The following is a 16,945-nucleotide window of genomic DNA, read 5'->3' on the forward strand; positions in this document are numbered from 1 at the left end:
TAGTTACTGTCACATGTATCAAAACACGGTGGAAAGCTTTGTTGTTGACTGTTTGTACAGGTTAAATCATTACACAGTGCATTGAGTAGAACAAGATAATCAATAACAATGGGAATATCATGTAAAGGGTACTGAGAAGTGCAGAACAGGTAAACAAAAACAGAAGATCAGATTTAGATTCATTTATTCATCACATTTACATCAAATCACACAGTGAAATATGCCACTTGCTTAAAAATACAGCTCTACCTAAGGATGAAAGACACAATGTGCTGGAGGAGCTTAGCAGGTCAGGCAGCTTTGATAGATAGGAAGAAACTGTCAATGTTTCAGCTCGAGACCTGTCATCAGGACCCTGATTCCACTGATGCTGCCAGACCTGCTGAGCATCTCCAGCACATTGTGTGCATTGCTCTGGATTCCCAGCATCTGCAGTAGCTCTTGTCTACAAGCTAAGGGTGTGCTGGGGGCAGCCCGCAAGTGTTACCACACATTCCAGCAGGAACATACAATGCCCACAATGTTCAGCAGAGCGACACAAGCACCAACAACAACAGCAGCAGCAAAATAGGACTCTTTCACACACTCACTCACTCACACAGACAGGCCTTCAATCCTAGGATGTCTAAGGGATGGCTTTTTAGAACAGTTTGTTGCTGAGCCCACTAGGGGATCGGCTGTGCTGGATTGGGTGCTGTGCAATGATCTGGAGTTGATAAGAGAGCTTAAGGTTAAGGAACCCTTAGGGAACAGTGATCACAAAATGATCGAGTTCACTTTGAAACTTGAGAGGGAATAAAAACCCCAATGTGCCCAATATTTCAGTGGAATAAGGGAAACTACAATGGCACGGTAGAGGAACTGGTTGAAGTTGACTGGAAAGGGACATCTGCTGGAAGGACAGCAGAGCAGCAATAGCTGGAGTTTCTGCAAAAAATGAGGGAAGTGCAAGATAGATATACTCCAAAGAAGAAGGGCACTACCGTGACTGACAAGTGAAGTCAGAGCCAAAATAAAAGCAAAAGAGAGGGCATACAAGGACACCAGAGATAGTGGGAAGATAAAGGATTGGGAACCTTTTAAAAACTTGCAGAAGGAAACTCAGAAGGTCATTAGGAAGGAAAAGATGAATTAAGAAAGGAAGCTGGCGAATAATATCAACTAAGATACTAAAAGCTTTTTTAAGTATATAAAGGGTAAAGAAGAGTCAAGGGTTGATATAGGACCAATACAAAATGATGCTGTAGATATATTGTAATGAGAGACACAGAGATGGAAGAGGAACTGAATGCATATTTTGCATTAGTCTTCACAGTGAAAGACATCTGCAGTATACCAGACATTCAAGAGTGTCAGGGAAGTGAAGTTTGTGCAGTGAAAATTATGACTGAGAAGGTGCTCAGGAAGTTTAATGGTCTGAGGGTGGATAAATCTCCTGGATCTGATGAAATGCACCCTTGGGTTCTGAAGGAAGTAGCTGGAGAGATTGTGGAGGCATTAATGATAATCTTTCCAGAATTGATAAGATTCTGGTATTGCACCGGATGACTGGAAAATTGCAAATGTTACTCTGCTATTTAAGAAGGGTGGGAGGAAGCAGAAACAAAACTATAGACCTGTTAGCCTGGCATCAGTGGTTGGGAAGTTGTTGGAATCAATTGTTAGGGATGAGATTACGGAGAACCTGGAGGCACATGACAAGATAGGCCAAAGCCAGCATGGTTTCGTAAAAGGAAAATCCTGCCTGCCAAACCTACTGCAATTCTTTGAGGAAATTATAAGCAGGGTAGAGAAAGGAGATGCAGTAGATGTGGTGTACTTGGGTTTTCAGAAGGCCTTTGACAAGGTGCTGGCCATGAGGCTGCTTAGCAAGATAAGAGCCCATGGAATTACAAGGAAGTTACTAGCATGGGTGGAGCATTGGCTGGTCAGCTGAAAACAGAGTGGGAAGAAAGGGACCTTATTCTGGTTGGCTGCCAGTTACCAGTAGAATTCCACAGGGGTCGGTGTTGGGACCGCTGCTTTTTACAATTTATGTCAATGATTTGGACTGCAGTATTAATGGATTTATGGCTAAATTTGCCGATGATACAAAGATAGGTGGAGGAGCGGGTAGTATTGAGGAAACAGAGAGCCTGCAGAGAGACTTAGATAGTTTAGGGGAATGGGTAGAGAAGTGGCAATGAAATACAATGTTGGAAAACATGTGGTCTGCACTTTGGTGGAAGAAATAAACGGGCAATCTATTATTTAGATGGAGAGAGAATTCAAAATGCAGAGATACAAAGGGACTTGGGAGTCCTTATGCAAAACACCCTGAAGGTTAACCTCCAGGCTGAGTCAGTGATGAAGAAGGTGAATGCAATGTTGGCATTTATTTCTAGAGGAATAGAATATAAGATCAGGGATGCGATGTTGAGGCTCTATAAGGCACTCGTGAGACCACATTTGGAGTATTGCGTGCAGTTTTGGGCTCCTTATTTTAGAAAGGATATATTGACATTGAAGAGAGCTCAAAGATTCACAGGAATGAAAGGGGTTATTATATGAGGAATGTCTGGCAGCTCTTGCGCTGTATTTCCTGCAGGGGGGGGGGAATCTCATAGAAACATTCCGAATGTTAAAAGGCCTGAATAGATTAGATATGGCAAAGCTATTTCCCATGGTAGGGGAGTCTAGGACAAGAGGGCACAACTTCAGGATTGAAGGACATCCATTTAGAACAGAGATGCAGAGAAATTTCTTTAGTCAGAGGGTGGTAAATCCGTGGAATTTGTTGCCATGAGCGACTGTGGAGGCCAAGTCATTGGGTGTACTTAAGGCAGAGATGGATAGGTTCTTGATTAGCCAGGGCATCAAAGGGTATGGGGTGAAGGCAGGGGAGAGGGGATGGCTGGAAGAATTGGATCAGCCCATGATTGAATAGTAGAGCAGACTTGATGGGCCAAATGGCCTACTTCTGCTCCTATATCTTATGGTCTTATGGACAGGCTGCCTCTTGAGTCCTTGGCCCCAGACTTCCAGACTCACAGACCTTGGCTCCAAACTCTAATCCCTGGCCTGCACTGTTAGATTTGCAGTCATCTGACCTCTGACATCCAGGCATGCTGACCAAGAGGCTTTGACTTCTGGGCTTTGACCTTCAGACACACTGAGTTCTGTCTTCAACCAGTGGGCTTCATCCTCTGGTATCGAGCCCAGTATTTGCCAGTCAGACCTTTGAACTCCAGGCCCCAGGCCTCATCCTCCAGACTCCACTTTCTCTTGATGTGCCATAAGGAGCTGATCTGAGGCCCAATATACTTCTCATCACTATGCTTCATATCTTCCTTAAGACATAGAAGGAAGATATTCAGCCCTTCAGCCCAATACCAGCTCTTAGAGCATTCCCATTCCCCCATACATTTCCCAATAACCCACTGTCTCTTACATGCCCATCAAATCTACTGTAGGGAACCTCCTGCAAGGTTCTGTTTTGGGACGTGGAAGGAAACTGGGGTATTCAGGTGATATGCATACAGTCATGTGGGAAATGTACAAACACCACACACAAAACCCAAAGGGTAAGGATTACTCAGAAACGTACAATGACATGCGTCATTTGTGTCATCGTTTGCAATGCACTGGGGGCAGCCCACAAGTGTCTCCGCATTTCCAATATGGCATGCCCGCATCTTACCAACTCTAACCTGCATACCTTCTTTAGAGCACCCTGAGAAAACTTGCGCCGTTCTGGGGAGAACGGACAGACGCTTTACAAACAGAGGTGGGAATTGACCCCTGATCTACTGAGTGTGGCCGCTGACCAGCTTTATGCCATACTGCCCAGGGTCAGACTCCAACCCAGATCAACAGAGACTGCTCTATCCAGCCACATCACCCTTACCCACTTACTCACGGAGCTCAATGCTTTTAAAGTGTTCAACTGTACACTGGTATAATGACAGTAATGATGTCATCACAAGACTTGAACATGCCGGAAATAACAGGCCTGATTCAAAGTTCTATTAAATTCACCCCACCTTAAAAAGAAATTCATATTTAACACAAACATAGGTACACAGTTTATTTTCAAAAACTTTATCACAAAGGCTATTTTCATTGGTTTGTTGCATACAGTACTGTGCAAAAGTCTTAGCCACATATATATAGCCAGTGTGCCTAAGATTTGCCTAATACAGTATTGTATTTGTCAATGTAGAGCGGATAGTAAGTTTGTAAACCTGGTGGAAAGAAAGGATGCTGGGAATGGTCCGGGTGGAGCTCTGTGGGAGGAGTGCCAGGGGCAGGGGGTGGTGCAGTGCAGACACACCCAGCCCTCAGACGCCAGGCAAGGTCATGTGAATCCAAGCAATTGGTTTATTGATCATTACAGAATGTCTCTCTGGTGCTTCGCACTCCCTTCCCCTTTTCCCAACCATGATTCCCCTCTCCCTGCCTCTCGGTCCATAACAGAGACCTATATCAGAATAAGGTTTATCACCACTCATGTGACATGAAATTTGTTTTTTTTTGTGGCAGCAGTACATAAAACTACTACAGGACTGTGCAAAACTCTGATGCTCCTAAGTCTAGCTGGCTAAGACTTTTTGCACGGTACCATACAAATGCAAATGTCCTTTGATCAGGGTGAATATTACATTTTTGTACCAGACATCACCATTATCTAAGAGTTTATTGTCTTCATTAAGGGGTAGCACTGATTCAGTTATTTATCATTGGAATTATCTAACAGGATCGAGTTACTGCAACCAGGAATCATCAGCTCTGGTCATGACAGTACTACATGTCCCACTCATATTAAACTTGTCGTGGTGAAGAAATCATCGTGCCAGATTGAAAGTTCCCTCAGTGGCTTGCAGTCGCTCATTATACATCACTAGTGTAAACTAGATAAATGTAGCCAGGTGACCATAGAATCTTATTCAGTATCGTTAAAAGTGTACTCAGGCATTCATTTGGGTAATGCTAGAATAGTTGTCCGTGCCTTTAAGTGGAGATGGTGACGTCATTATACATGCGCGGGATAGTGGGGAGACCATTTTGCTTTCTGCTGCTGAAGCTGGTAGGGTGCTTGAATCAAGCTACCCCAGAAGTACTGGGCTTGCTGAGGAAAGGTGAGCATTAATTTACAATATCCATGTGAATTTGTTTATGCTTGTTGGCGAATCTAGAATATTGGTAATTTGACATGTTTTACATGTGGATGCTTTAGATTTTCACGAGTAAAGAACTCGACGTTGGATAGCGTGGCTTGTGCAAAGTTCTTCGCCAGCCAAGTAGGTCAGTATTCCTGTAATTTAACTACCAGGCAATATTTTGTAAATGTTGTGCTGAAGCGTACCTTTTGTCTAACTTTATTGTATCATGACCGATTGTGCACGTAACTGCATGACGTGAATGTTTAGTCTCCATTCAGGGGTTCAGTGCACGTGTGCTAAAAAATAGTAGAAGTCTTAGATGAGATGTATTTGCTCACATTTTTCGCTGCTATGTATAAGATACCGGGTTGGGGGGATTCTAATGTTGTTTGTATTGTGTTACTTCAGAATTGCCACTACCATGTTAGCATTGTATTAGTTTTGTGCGGTTTTCTTTGTATTTTTATACTGCATACACAATTGGTGGATCGAAGGTTAAACGGAGATTGTAATGACAGCACCTGATTGTAAAGACATTCGTTTTGTTTTAAGACCCTCTTCTGGCACTTAAAACATCTAAAACAGATAAAGGAATTAAAACCCGAAAAAGCGGTTGTTGTCCAAAAAAAAGTGAAAAGTACACACAAAAAAGTGTGTACTTTTCCCTGGGCTACAACATAACATTGCTGGAGAACCATTGTTGTAGGAAGAGCCACAACTGACAGAACAAAATTTTATCAGAGTGAAACAAAATTTAGATGCACTGAAAAATAACTGAATTGTCATCTGAATAAGTTAGCTATAATGAAGGTAATGAAAAGCAGAATCTGATTTAACTTACCTTTCTCTTAAATCAGGAAGCTTTGCTTTCTTCACCTTAGCGAAGAATATTTGATCTTATCTGCCAAGAAAGATTCAAAAGAGCGATTAATGAAATGTGGAATGGTGGCAATAGTGGTTTAACATTGGCAATCACTGCAATAATGGAACACCGTTGTTTAATATGCAGCATGTTAAATACAGAATTTCAGGATATAGCATTATTAGTTGAGGGTTTCTGCCTCTGTTAGGCAAAATCACATTGTTAACACCCCCAGGAATTACATTTAGTATTTTTAATAAAAAAAATTCAGTCTTTGCATTAATTCAAATCGTTGAAAGGTGCAAATTTAATCTTCAAAATCCATTTCTATGACTGCATCCCAGTAGATTGTAAACAACCACCTTATTGCTGATTTTAAATGTATGGAAAATTATTATTAGGGCCTTTAAGTTTTGTGATTCTCTGTAACAATAAAAATGGTCTTCCATCATTCTTGTCCTACATAGATACAAAATCTAAAAGTTAGTATGCCACCTACTCTCTAATCACTTCATGTTCAACCAGGTTGTTTCTGCAAACATTTCCCTAGTGTACATACAAAATACTTTGAAACAAGATTACACCATTAAAAATAAATAAGGCATGAGAATGAAAACTTCTCTACTTATATAGCACCCTATATTTCAAAAGAGCTTACGTACAATGCTGTGCAAATATCTTTTATATATATATACATATACACACACACACACATACATACATACATACACACACACCCTCCGCATCTAGCACATTATTCTCTGAAACCTCCAACTGGATCCGACTACCAAACACATCTTTCCCTCCCCCTCCTCCCTCCACTTCTGTTTTCCCCAGGATCGCTACCTACACAACAACCTTATCCATTTGTCCCTCCCCATTGATCTCCCTCCCGGCACTTACTCTTGCAAGCAGAACGAGTGCTACACCTGCCCCTACACCTACTCCCTCACTATCATTCAGGGCCCTAAACTGACACTTCACCTGTGAGTCTGTTGGGGGTCATCTACTGTGCTCAGTGCTCCCAATGTGGCCTCCTGTATATCAGTGAGACCCAACGTCGATGGGAAGACCACTTCACCGAGCATCTACACTTCGTCTGCCAGAACAAGCGGGATCTCCCAGTTCCCACCCATTTTAATTCCACTTCCCATTCCTCCTCCACTGTTGTGATAAGGCCACACTTTGGTTGGAAGAACAATATCTTATATTCTGCTTGGGTAGCTTTCAACCTAATGGCATGAACATCGATTTCTCAAACTTCCTGTAATTCTCCCCCCCCACCACACCCTCACAATTCCCCATCTCCTTGACCCCCCCATTGCCTCTCACTGGTGATCCCCACCCCCACTTTTATTCTTTCTTCCATGGCCTTCTGTCTCTTTCATCAATCAACTTCCTAGCTCTTTGCTTCATCCCTCCCCCTCGCTTCACCTATTACCTGGTGTTTCTTTCTCCCCTCCCCCCCAACTTTTAAATCCAATCCTCAGCTATTTTTTCACCAGTCCTGCCGAAGGGTTTCAACCCGAAACATCAACTGTGCTTTTTTCCATAGATGCTGTCTGGCCTGCTGAATTCCTCCAGCATTTTGTGTGTGGTGCAAAAACAGAGATAGTTAATTAAGTGAGGTACTGTTAATGGTTTCAATGTCCATTCAGAAATCTGATGGCAGTAGGGAAGAAGCTGTTCCAGAATCCCTGCGTATGTGCCTTCAAGCTTCTGTACCTCCTTCCTGAGGGTAACAACGAGAACAAGGCATGACCTGGGTGATGGGAGTCCTTAATAATGGATACCGCCTTTCTGAGGCACCGCTCTTTGAAGATGTCTTGGATACTATGGAGGCTAGCACGCATGATGGAGCTGACTAATTTTACAAGTTTCTGTAGCTGTCGATCCTGTGCAGTAGCCACACCCCCCTCCCCCATACCAGACAGTGAAGCGGCCTGTCACAATACATCCGTAGAAGTTTTCAAGTGTCTCCTCAAACTCCTGTCCTTTATCCACAGAAACTCTGGAAGAGTTTAATTTATTCTGAATCATAGTTTCTCGGTTGTGATTTGTGAATTCTATAAGTGTGAACTTCCAGAACCGAAATGAGGAGCTTGCTGGCACTGAATGTGCACAGACACAGTTACTGCTCGTTATACTCTCATTCCATTCATTTAGCCAGTACACTAGAAAAATTTTAGTAGAAATAGGGCTCACATTCATCTGGTTGTTATTTCAATCTGGGAATATTACTTTTGGTTAATGTTTTCGGCTACTTCTGTCATTAAAAAAAAATCTTCAGTTAAACTAGCAAGTACAATGTTATTACAGATCAGGGCACTCCAGAGCCCAGAGTTTAATTCCGGTATCCTCTGTACGTCCTCCCCATGGAATCTGTGGGTTTTCCTCAGGTGTTCTGGTTTCCACCCACAGCACAAAGACTGGTAGGTTAATCGGTCATTGGTGAAAGAGGGTAGGTCTAAATTGTCCCATACTTAAGTTAAGGATAATTGGGTTTTGACTCCTTAAGGTTGTTATAGCCAGGGGAGGGGGTGGGACAAGCTCCCACTATCTTATTAAATGCTCATTTAATAGCATGCACCTCAAATAGCCTCTGACAACCAAGTCCAGCTCTTGGCCTTCACGTGTGGCTTAGCTACTAAGCCCGGTGGAACTGCTTCTACTGACAGGAGAAGAGGTAAAGGTGGGTTACTGGTACCTTAATACCAGTTGCTTCAGGCAGATGGGACCCATTGGCTGTGGTTGGCAGCTCATCTAGGAGAAGGAAAACTCTGATCTCAAACCTCCATAGCCCTGGGGCTATACCCACTCATGTGAAAGGCTTCACGAGTAAATCCCAAGGGAAAATCCAGAGCAAGAGTCCCTACGGCAGTCCTACACTGAGTTCAATGCTGACTGGAAAATCCTGCAATGCTGCTGGTGCCAAACTACATCAGTCTCTACCATTCCTTTGGGTTTATCAGATGCATGGAGAGGGGGAGCTTGCGACATGGGCAACAACTTGCTCTCCATATCGTACTGTCCAGGCTTGTGCATCTAGACGGCTAGGTTGCAACATCCATGGTCGAGCCAGACTGACAGAAACCTCTATCAAGTTTGCCAAAGGCAGCGCATCCCGAAGGGCGAGAAAGGGCAACTCCATGCTGTATCACTCAATAAATAAATACTTAGGCTCAATTGCATCATATTTGGTTATGGCAAAAATAATAGCTTCACATTAAAAGACATCCGCTGCTTCTCAGATTTTTATAACTCTGGTACCTGTCCAAGTTCCTCAGTTGTCATCACTGACAAGATACACACAAAAGATCATATCCGTTAAGGATAATACATGATTTACATTTAAAACACACTGACAAAGTTTTCTTGAAAAAAACATTTTCTAAGTGGATGTTTAAGAGTGAATTTTCAAGTATTCTCAATTAAAACAAAATAAAAAATCAGTTCCCAAATACAAATTCTAAATTACAAAAGGGATAGCACTTTGAACAGAATTCATCCCCTATAATATCCATAAAGATGTCCTATCTTGTTAAAGCACGTTTTATTCAAAAGTTTATAAGCTACATTTGTGCAAACGGAGGACATTTAGAAGAGGGCAATCTGTAGACTACTTAAGTTAGCTAATGACATGAAAATTGATTGGAGGGCACATTCTGGAAGCTAACTGAGGAAGCTCACCAAGTTGGGAATAATTTATTAAAACTTATTATGAAAGTCCTGGATGAGGGAAGAGTCTAGGATGAAGGAGGACCCAGGAATGCTCTTCTGGACCGTACCCTTCCCAGTCCACCAGGTATTATTTATCAAAACAGTGAAAAATTGCAGATTTTATTTATTTACTGAGATTCAGCACAGTATAGGCCGAACTAGCCATGCCATCCAACAATCCCCCGATTTAATCCTAGTCTAATCATGGGACAATTTACAATGACCAATTAACTTATCCATCAGTACGTCTTTGGATTGTGGAAGGAAATCAGAGCACCCAGAGGAAACCATCATGCTCATGGGGAGAATGTACAAATTCCTTACAGGCAGCAGTGATGAATAGAGCACAGAGGGATCTAGCATCTATAAATTTGTTGACAATACAACCATTGTTGATAGAATCTCAGATGGTGACAAGGGGAATACAGGAGTGAGATATGCCAATTGGTGGAGTGGTGTCACAGCAACAACCTGGCACTCAATGTCAGTAAGATGAAAGAGATGATTGTGGACTTCAGGAAGGGTAAGACAAAGGAACACATACCAATCCTCATAGAGGGCTCAGAAGGGGACAGAGTGAGCAGTTTCAAGTTTCTGAGTGTCAAAATCTCTAAGGATCTAACCTGGTCCCACATATCGATGTAGTTATAAAGAAGGCAAGACTATACTTCATTAGGAGTTTGAAGAGGTTCGGTATGTCAACAAATACATTCAAAAACTTCTATAGTTGCACCGTGGAGAGCATTCTGACAGGCTGCATCACTGTGTGGTGTATGGAGGGGCTACTGCACAAGACCAAAAGAAGCTGCAGAGGGTTGTAAATTTAGTTGCCTCCATCTTGGGTTCTAGTCTACAAAGTACCCAGGACATCTTCAATGATCGATGTCTCAGAAAGGCAGCATCCATTATTAAGTACCCCCAGCATGCAGGGTATGCCCTTTTCTCACTGCTACCTGTTGCAAGGACGTGGCGGTGAAACAAACCCAAGTGCTGAACACGGGCATGGAGGCCGAACCAACGGGCGTTACCATCGTAGCAAGCATGGAATGGATGCTAGGGGAGTCTTTACCCGGAGTCTTGGTTCTAGTAGCGAATTCAGGAATAATGCTAGACTTAGAACTGATAGTCCGAAGAACCATGGAACAAGGTTACTTGTACATGAGTCAACCAACAAACTAGCACCTACTAATTGTGGTCACAGGATTCTTATACTGCATTGGCAGATGGAAAGCAGGTGTTTGTAGTTATTGGAACCTGGGAATGAGTGGGAACTAAACAAGGTAATTAAGGCCCAATTCCTGAGGAAGATAGCCAGGTGCCAGAAGGGACCATGACACTACCATCAGGTAGGAGGTACAGAAGCCTGAAGGCACACACTCAGCAATTCATCAGGAATGCCCTCTGCCATCTGATTCCTAAATAGACATTGAACCCATGGACACTACCTCAACTTTTTGATATATATTATTTGTTTTTTGCATGATTTTTAATCTATTTGATATATACACTGTAATTGATTTATTATTATTATTATTATTATTTTATTTTGTTTTTTTTCTTCTATATTATGCATTGCATTGAATTACACTGCTAAGTTCACAAATTTCATGACTCATGCCGGTGATAATAAACCTGATTCTGATTTGTTGAAGGTATCACTAAACATTTTCAGACAGATGCACCAAGTCATTGGGAAGGCAAATGGCACACTAGCCTTTATTGCAAGAAGGTTGGAATTCAGAAATAGGTAAGTATCGTTACAAATGTACAGATACTGGTGAGCCATCAGCTGACCATAGTTTTGTTCCCGTTAAATATGAGAGGATGTACTGGCATTGGAGGCAGTTCAAAAGAGATTCACTGAACTAATCCAGGAATGAGGAAAAAAATCAAGTGGTTTTGCAGATGTTAGAGATCTACAGTAACACACACATAATGCTGGGAGAACTCAACAAGTCAGCCAGCATCTTTGGAGAGGAATAAAGAGCCCATGGTCTAAGCTGAGACCCTTCACCAGGATATCTCAGTCTGAAACGTCAGCTCTTTACTCCTCTCCATAGATGCTGCCTGACCTGCTAAGTTCCTCCAACATTTTGTGTGTTACCCAGGGATGAAAAGGTCATCCTATCACAAATAAGAAAAAAAATTAGACATATATTTTTAAAAATTTTAGAAGAATGATGGGTGATCTTATTGAAAGATAAATGGTCCCTAGAGGACATGACAGGTGAGATGTTGAGATCTTCCCACAAGTAAGGGAATCTTGAACAAGGAGACATGGGTACAAGATTGGACCTGTGCTCATTTTAAACTGAAATGTTTAGGGTAGTGAATCTCTGGCATTCTATATACTTTAGACCAGAGGTTTCCAACTGATGGGAACTCAGATTGATGGTGTGAGATGTGGCTATTTTAATGAAAGGAATATCATGAACAAAGCGGATGAGCTTAGAGCATGGATCGATACTTGGAGCTATGATGTTGTGGCCATTACAGAAACTTGGAAGACTCCGTGGCAGGAATTGTTACTTATGAGAGCCAAGCTTTAGATGCTTCAGAAAGGACAAGGAGGGAGGCAGAAAAGGTGGGGGATTGTCTACTGAGTTTCTGTGGGTGGAAGTTAGAAACAGGAAAGGGTCAATAACTCTACTGGGTGTTTTTTATAGACCACTCAATAGTAACAGGGACATCGAGAAGCAAATAGGGAGACAGATTCTAGAACAGTGCAATAATAACATGGTTGTCGTGATGGGAGATTTTAATTTCCCTAATATCGATTGGCATCTCTCTAGAGCAAACGGTTTAGATGGGGTGGAGTTTGTTCGATGTGTTCAGGAAGATTTCGTGACACAATATGTAGATAAGCCTACAAGAGGAGATACTGTACTTGATCTGATATTGGGAAATGAACCTGGTCAGGTGTCAGATCTCTCAGTGGGAGAGCATTTTGGAGATAGTGATCACAATTATATTTCTTTTACCATAGCATTGGAGGGGGATAGGAGCAGACAAGTTAGGAAAACATTTAATTGGATTTAGGGGAAATATGAAGCTATCAGGCAGGAACTTGAAAGCATAAATTGGGCGCAGATGTTCTCAGGTAAATGTACTGCAGAAATGTGGCAAATGTTCAGGGGATATTTGCGTGGAGTTCTGCAATAGGTGCATTCCAATGAGGCAGGGAAAGGATGGTAGGGTACAGGAACTGTGGTGTACAAAGGCTGTTGAAAATCTAGTCAAAAAGAAAAAAAGAGTTTACAAAAGGTTCAAAAACTAGGTAATGCTAGAGATCTAGAAAACTATAAGGCTAGCAAGAAGGAGCTTAAGAATGAAATTAAGAGAGCCAGAAGGGGCCATAAGAAGGCCTTGGCAAGCAGAATTAAGGAAAACTCGAAGGCATTCTATAAGTATGTGAAAAGCAAGAGGATAAGACTTCAGAGGACTAATCAAGTGTGACAGTGGAAAAGTATGTATGCAACAGGAGGAGGTAGCGGAGGTACTTAATGAATACTTTGTTTCAGTCTTCACTACCGAAAAGGATCTTGGTGATTGTAGGGATGACTTACAGCGGACTGAAAAGCTTGGGCATATAGACATTAAGAAAGAGAATGTGCTGGAGCTTTTGGAAAGCATCAAGTTGGATAAGTCACCAGGACCAGATGAGATGTACCTCAGTCTAATGTGAGAGGTGAGGGAAGAGATTTCTGAGTCTCTGGTGATGATCTTTGCATCATCAATGAGGATGGGAGAGGTTCTGGAGGATTGGAGGGTTGCAGATGTTGTTCCCTTATTCAACAAAGGGAGTAGAGATAGCCCAGGAAATTATAGACCAGTGAGTCTTACCTCAGTGGTTGGTAAGTTGATGGAGATGGTCTTGAGAGGCATTTGCAGAGGCATAATATGATTAGGAATAGTCAGCATGGCTTTGTCAAAAGCAGGTCATGCCTTACGAGCCTGAATGAATTTTTTGAGGATGTGATTAAACGTATTGATGAAGGTAGAGCAGTAGATGTAGTGTATATGGATTTCAGCAAGGCACTTGATAAGGTACCCCATATGCAAGGCTTATTGAGAAAGTAAGGAGGCATGGGATCCAAGGGGGCATTGATTTGTGGATCCAGAATTGGCTTGCCTATAGAAGGCAAAGAGTGGTTGTAGACAGGTCATATTTTGCATGGAGATCAGTGACCAGTGGTGTGCCTCAGGGATCTATTCTGGGACCGCTACTTTTCGTGATTATTATAAATGACTTGGATGATGAAGTGGAGGAAAGGGTTAGTAAATTTTCTGATGACACAAAGGTTGGGGGTGTTGTGGATAGTGTGGAGGGCTGTCACAGGTTACAGCGGGACATTGATAGGATGCAACACTGGGCTGAGAAGTGGCAGATGGAGTTCAACCCAGATAAGTGTGGTTCACTTTGGTAGGTTAAATATGATGGCAGAATATAGTATTAATGGTAAGACTCTTGGCAGTATGGAGGATCAGAGGGATTTTGGGGTCCGAGTCTATATGACACTCAAAGCTACTGTGCAGGTTGACTCTGTAGTTAAGAAAGCATACAGTGTATTGGCCTTCATCAACCATGGGACTGAGTTTAAAAACTGAGAGGTAATGTTACAGCTATATGGGAACCTGGTCAGACCCCACTTGGAGTACTGTGCTCAGTTCTGGTCATCTCACTACAGGAAGGATGTGGAAACTATAGAAAGGGTGCAGAGGAGATTTACAAGGACGTTGCCTGGAATGGGGAGCATGCCTTATGAGAATAAGTTGAGTGAACTTGACCTTTTCTCCTTGGAGCAACGGAGGATGAGAGGTGACATAATAGAGGTGTATAAGATGATGAGGGGCATTGATCGTTTGGATAGCCAGAGGCTTTTTTTCCAGGGCTGAAATGGCTAACACAAGAGGGCACAGTTTTAAGGTGCTTGGAAATAGGTACAGAGGTGATGACAGAGGTAATTTTTTTTACGCAGTAAATGGTGAGTGTGTGGAATGGGCTGCCGGCGATGGTGATAGAAGTGGATACAATAGGGTCTTTTAAGAGGCTCTTGGATAGGTACATGGAATGTAAAAATAGAGGACTATGGGTGACCCCAGGTAACTTCTAAAGTAAGGACATGTTCGGCACAGCATCGTGGGCCGAAGGGCCTGTATTGTGCTGTAGGTTTTCTATGGTTCTATACCCTTCATCAGGAATGATGAACTTGACTTCGTCAGTCCGGACACCTGTGCTTGGTGCAGACTGATGAATGCCATGTGCCAAAAAAGCCTTCTTCACAACCTGAGGTCCTCAGGTCCCTCAGTTAATGGTAGAGGGCCATGGCATAAAAAAGGTTCAGAACCATTGCACTATTCTGGATAGTTAAAGAGGAAGTAGGAGAGATTTGGGAATTAAAAGCCATGGGAACTGGCACAGAAGAGGAAAGAAGTTCAGTCATGATGTTGAATGACAAGCAGGCTTGAAGGGCTGAGTGGATACTAAATATTTGCTCTTGTTCTGAAGTTCTTATGTCCCTCTTTGTCACTCGAAGTCACAGATTACTACTGTGGTATCAACAATGATCAAGAATAAATGCATATTCCTTATGTGTTTTTAAAAAAAACCTGCAGAACAAAATACAGTGCTTTCACAAGGCTTGACCTTTTTAAAAGTTGCTGCCTGTAAGGAGTTCTCCCAATGACAGTCTCCCACAGTCCAAAGATACCAGTTGGTAGTTTAATTAGTCATTGTAAGTTGTCCCGTAATCCGTTCGGATTAAATCGGGGCATTGCTGGGTGGTGTGGCTCGAAGGGTCTGAAGAGCCTATTCCATGCTGTATCTCTATAAACAAAAATAAATAAATAGAAACAGTTGTCTTTTACTTTAATTAAAACTTTTAAATGGAACAAACTTGAAGCTTAACTTTAAAGTAAGCTTCATATTTTCTGGCCAATTACAACTCTTCATGACTCAAGTGTGAACTGTTTAGCAATATTGAAAGTACTTGCAATGCTTACATCCGTCTCTCAGTAGTTGAGGGAAAGAGGAAAGATGTGGTCAGCCTGGGATTATCGGTGACCACAGCAAAGGAAATCATTGGTCATTCGCGAGAGAACAAGCTGCAAATGATAAAATGATGATAACCATCGCGGGGCTCTCCACTCCCACCCTTGCCGACTACAGAGCCCAAGTCGAGTTATTAAACATGTCCACGGATGACAGCACTTCCTCAATTGTGTGGCCTGCCTGTTTGGTGACTGATGAGCCACAGCTGGTTTAAAGATTCAAGTTCATGAGGTTAGGCTGCTGCAGACTTCCTGAATAACCTCATTCATACAATCGTCAAAAAACTTTTTCTTTTGCTGCGCTTGCAAGAAAAGATTCCTGCAACACTTCCCTCGCATTATAGGATTTCCACGTCCCTTCGGGGATTAAAACTAAACATAAATTAATTAGAATAGCAGAAGCCATCTATCACAGAACAGCCTCTCCTTTTTCTCTCAGCTCGGTTTTTGCTGTAATACTACATGGTTTGCGTTGCTTGAGTTTCTGATCTAGGAAGAACCTACTCTATGGAATGTCAAATTAATACCAAAGATTTGATAATGTTGTAGCGGTGTGCTACATGCAGCGCTAAAATTACGACACGGAGTCGGTAACTGCAGTCGAAGAAAAAACTTTATTCGAAATCTTCAGCCTCACTTTTAAGCCTCCCTCAACCTGCCCCCCCATGGCGCAGAGGCTCCAAAGCTCTGTGCTCGCAAACCCCCGTAGGCTATCTAATTGTGAGCCGGTTCGGATGTGCCAGGAAATGGGTCGCCACATAACCCCCACCCCCAGAACCGGTGATACACCCCCCAATGTCCACAGTCTGGGCCAGAACCTGCTTGGGAGATCGGCCTCTGCGCCGAGGTGCCGGAAACTCGGCCGGTTGCGCCAGGTCCACATGGGCCGGTTTGAGGCGGTCCACCGTGAAAACCTCCTCTTTCCCCCCAACGTCCAGCACGAACGTGGACCCATTGTTCCAGAGCACCATAAACGGCCCCTCGTATGGCCGCTGCAGCGGTGGCCGATGCCCGCCCCTTCGTACAAACACAAACTTACAGTTCTGTCGGTCCCTGGGTACGCAGGTCGGGTGCCGCCCGTGCTGTGAAGTGGGTATGGGGGCCAGGTTACCGAGCTTCTCGCGTAGTCTGCCCAGGACTGCTGCGGGATCTTCCTCTTGCCCCCTTGGGG

General features: G+C 42.9%; 1 protein-coding gene across 1 annotated transcript in view; it reads right to left on the reverse strand.

Moving 5' to 3' along the window:
• The window catches only part of gli2a (GLI family zinc finger 2a), a 514,880-nt gene that overhangs the window by 415,680 nt on the left and 82,255 nt on the right, over positions 1-16,945 (reverse strand). Inside the window, exon 2 of the mRNA XM_059970323.1 lies at positions 5,983-6,042. The gene's annotated coding sequence lies outside the window, so the exon portion shown is untranslated. The remainder of the gene's footprint in view (positions 1-5,982; positions 6,043-16,945) is intronic.

This window comes from Hypanus sabinus, chromosome 5, assembly GCF_030144855.1.
Source record: "Hypanus sabinus isolate sHypSab1 chromosome 5, sHypSab1.hap1, whole genome shotgun sequence".
Taxonomy (NCBI): domain Eukaryota; kingdom Metazoa; phylum Chordata; class Chondrichthyes; order Myliobatiformes; family Dasyatidae; genus Hypanus; species Hypanus sabinus.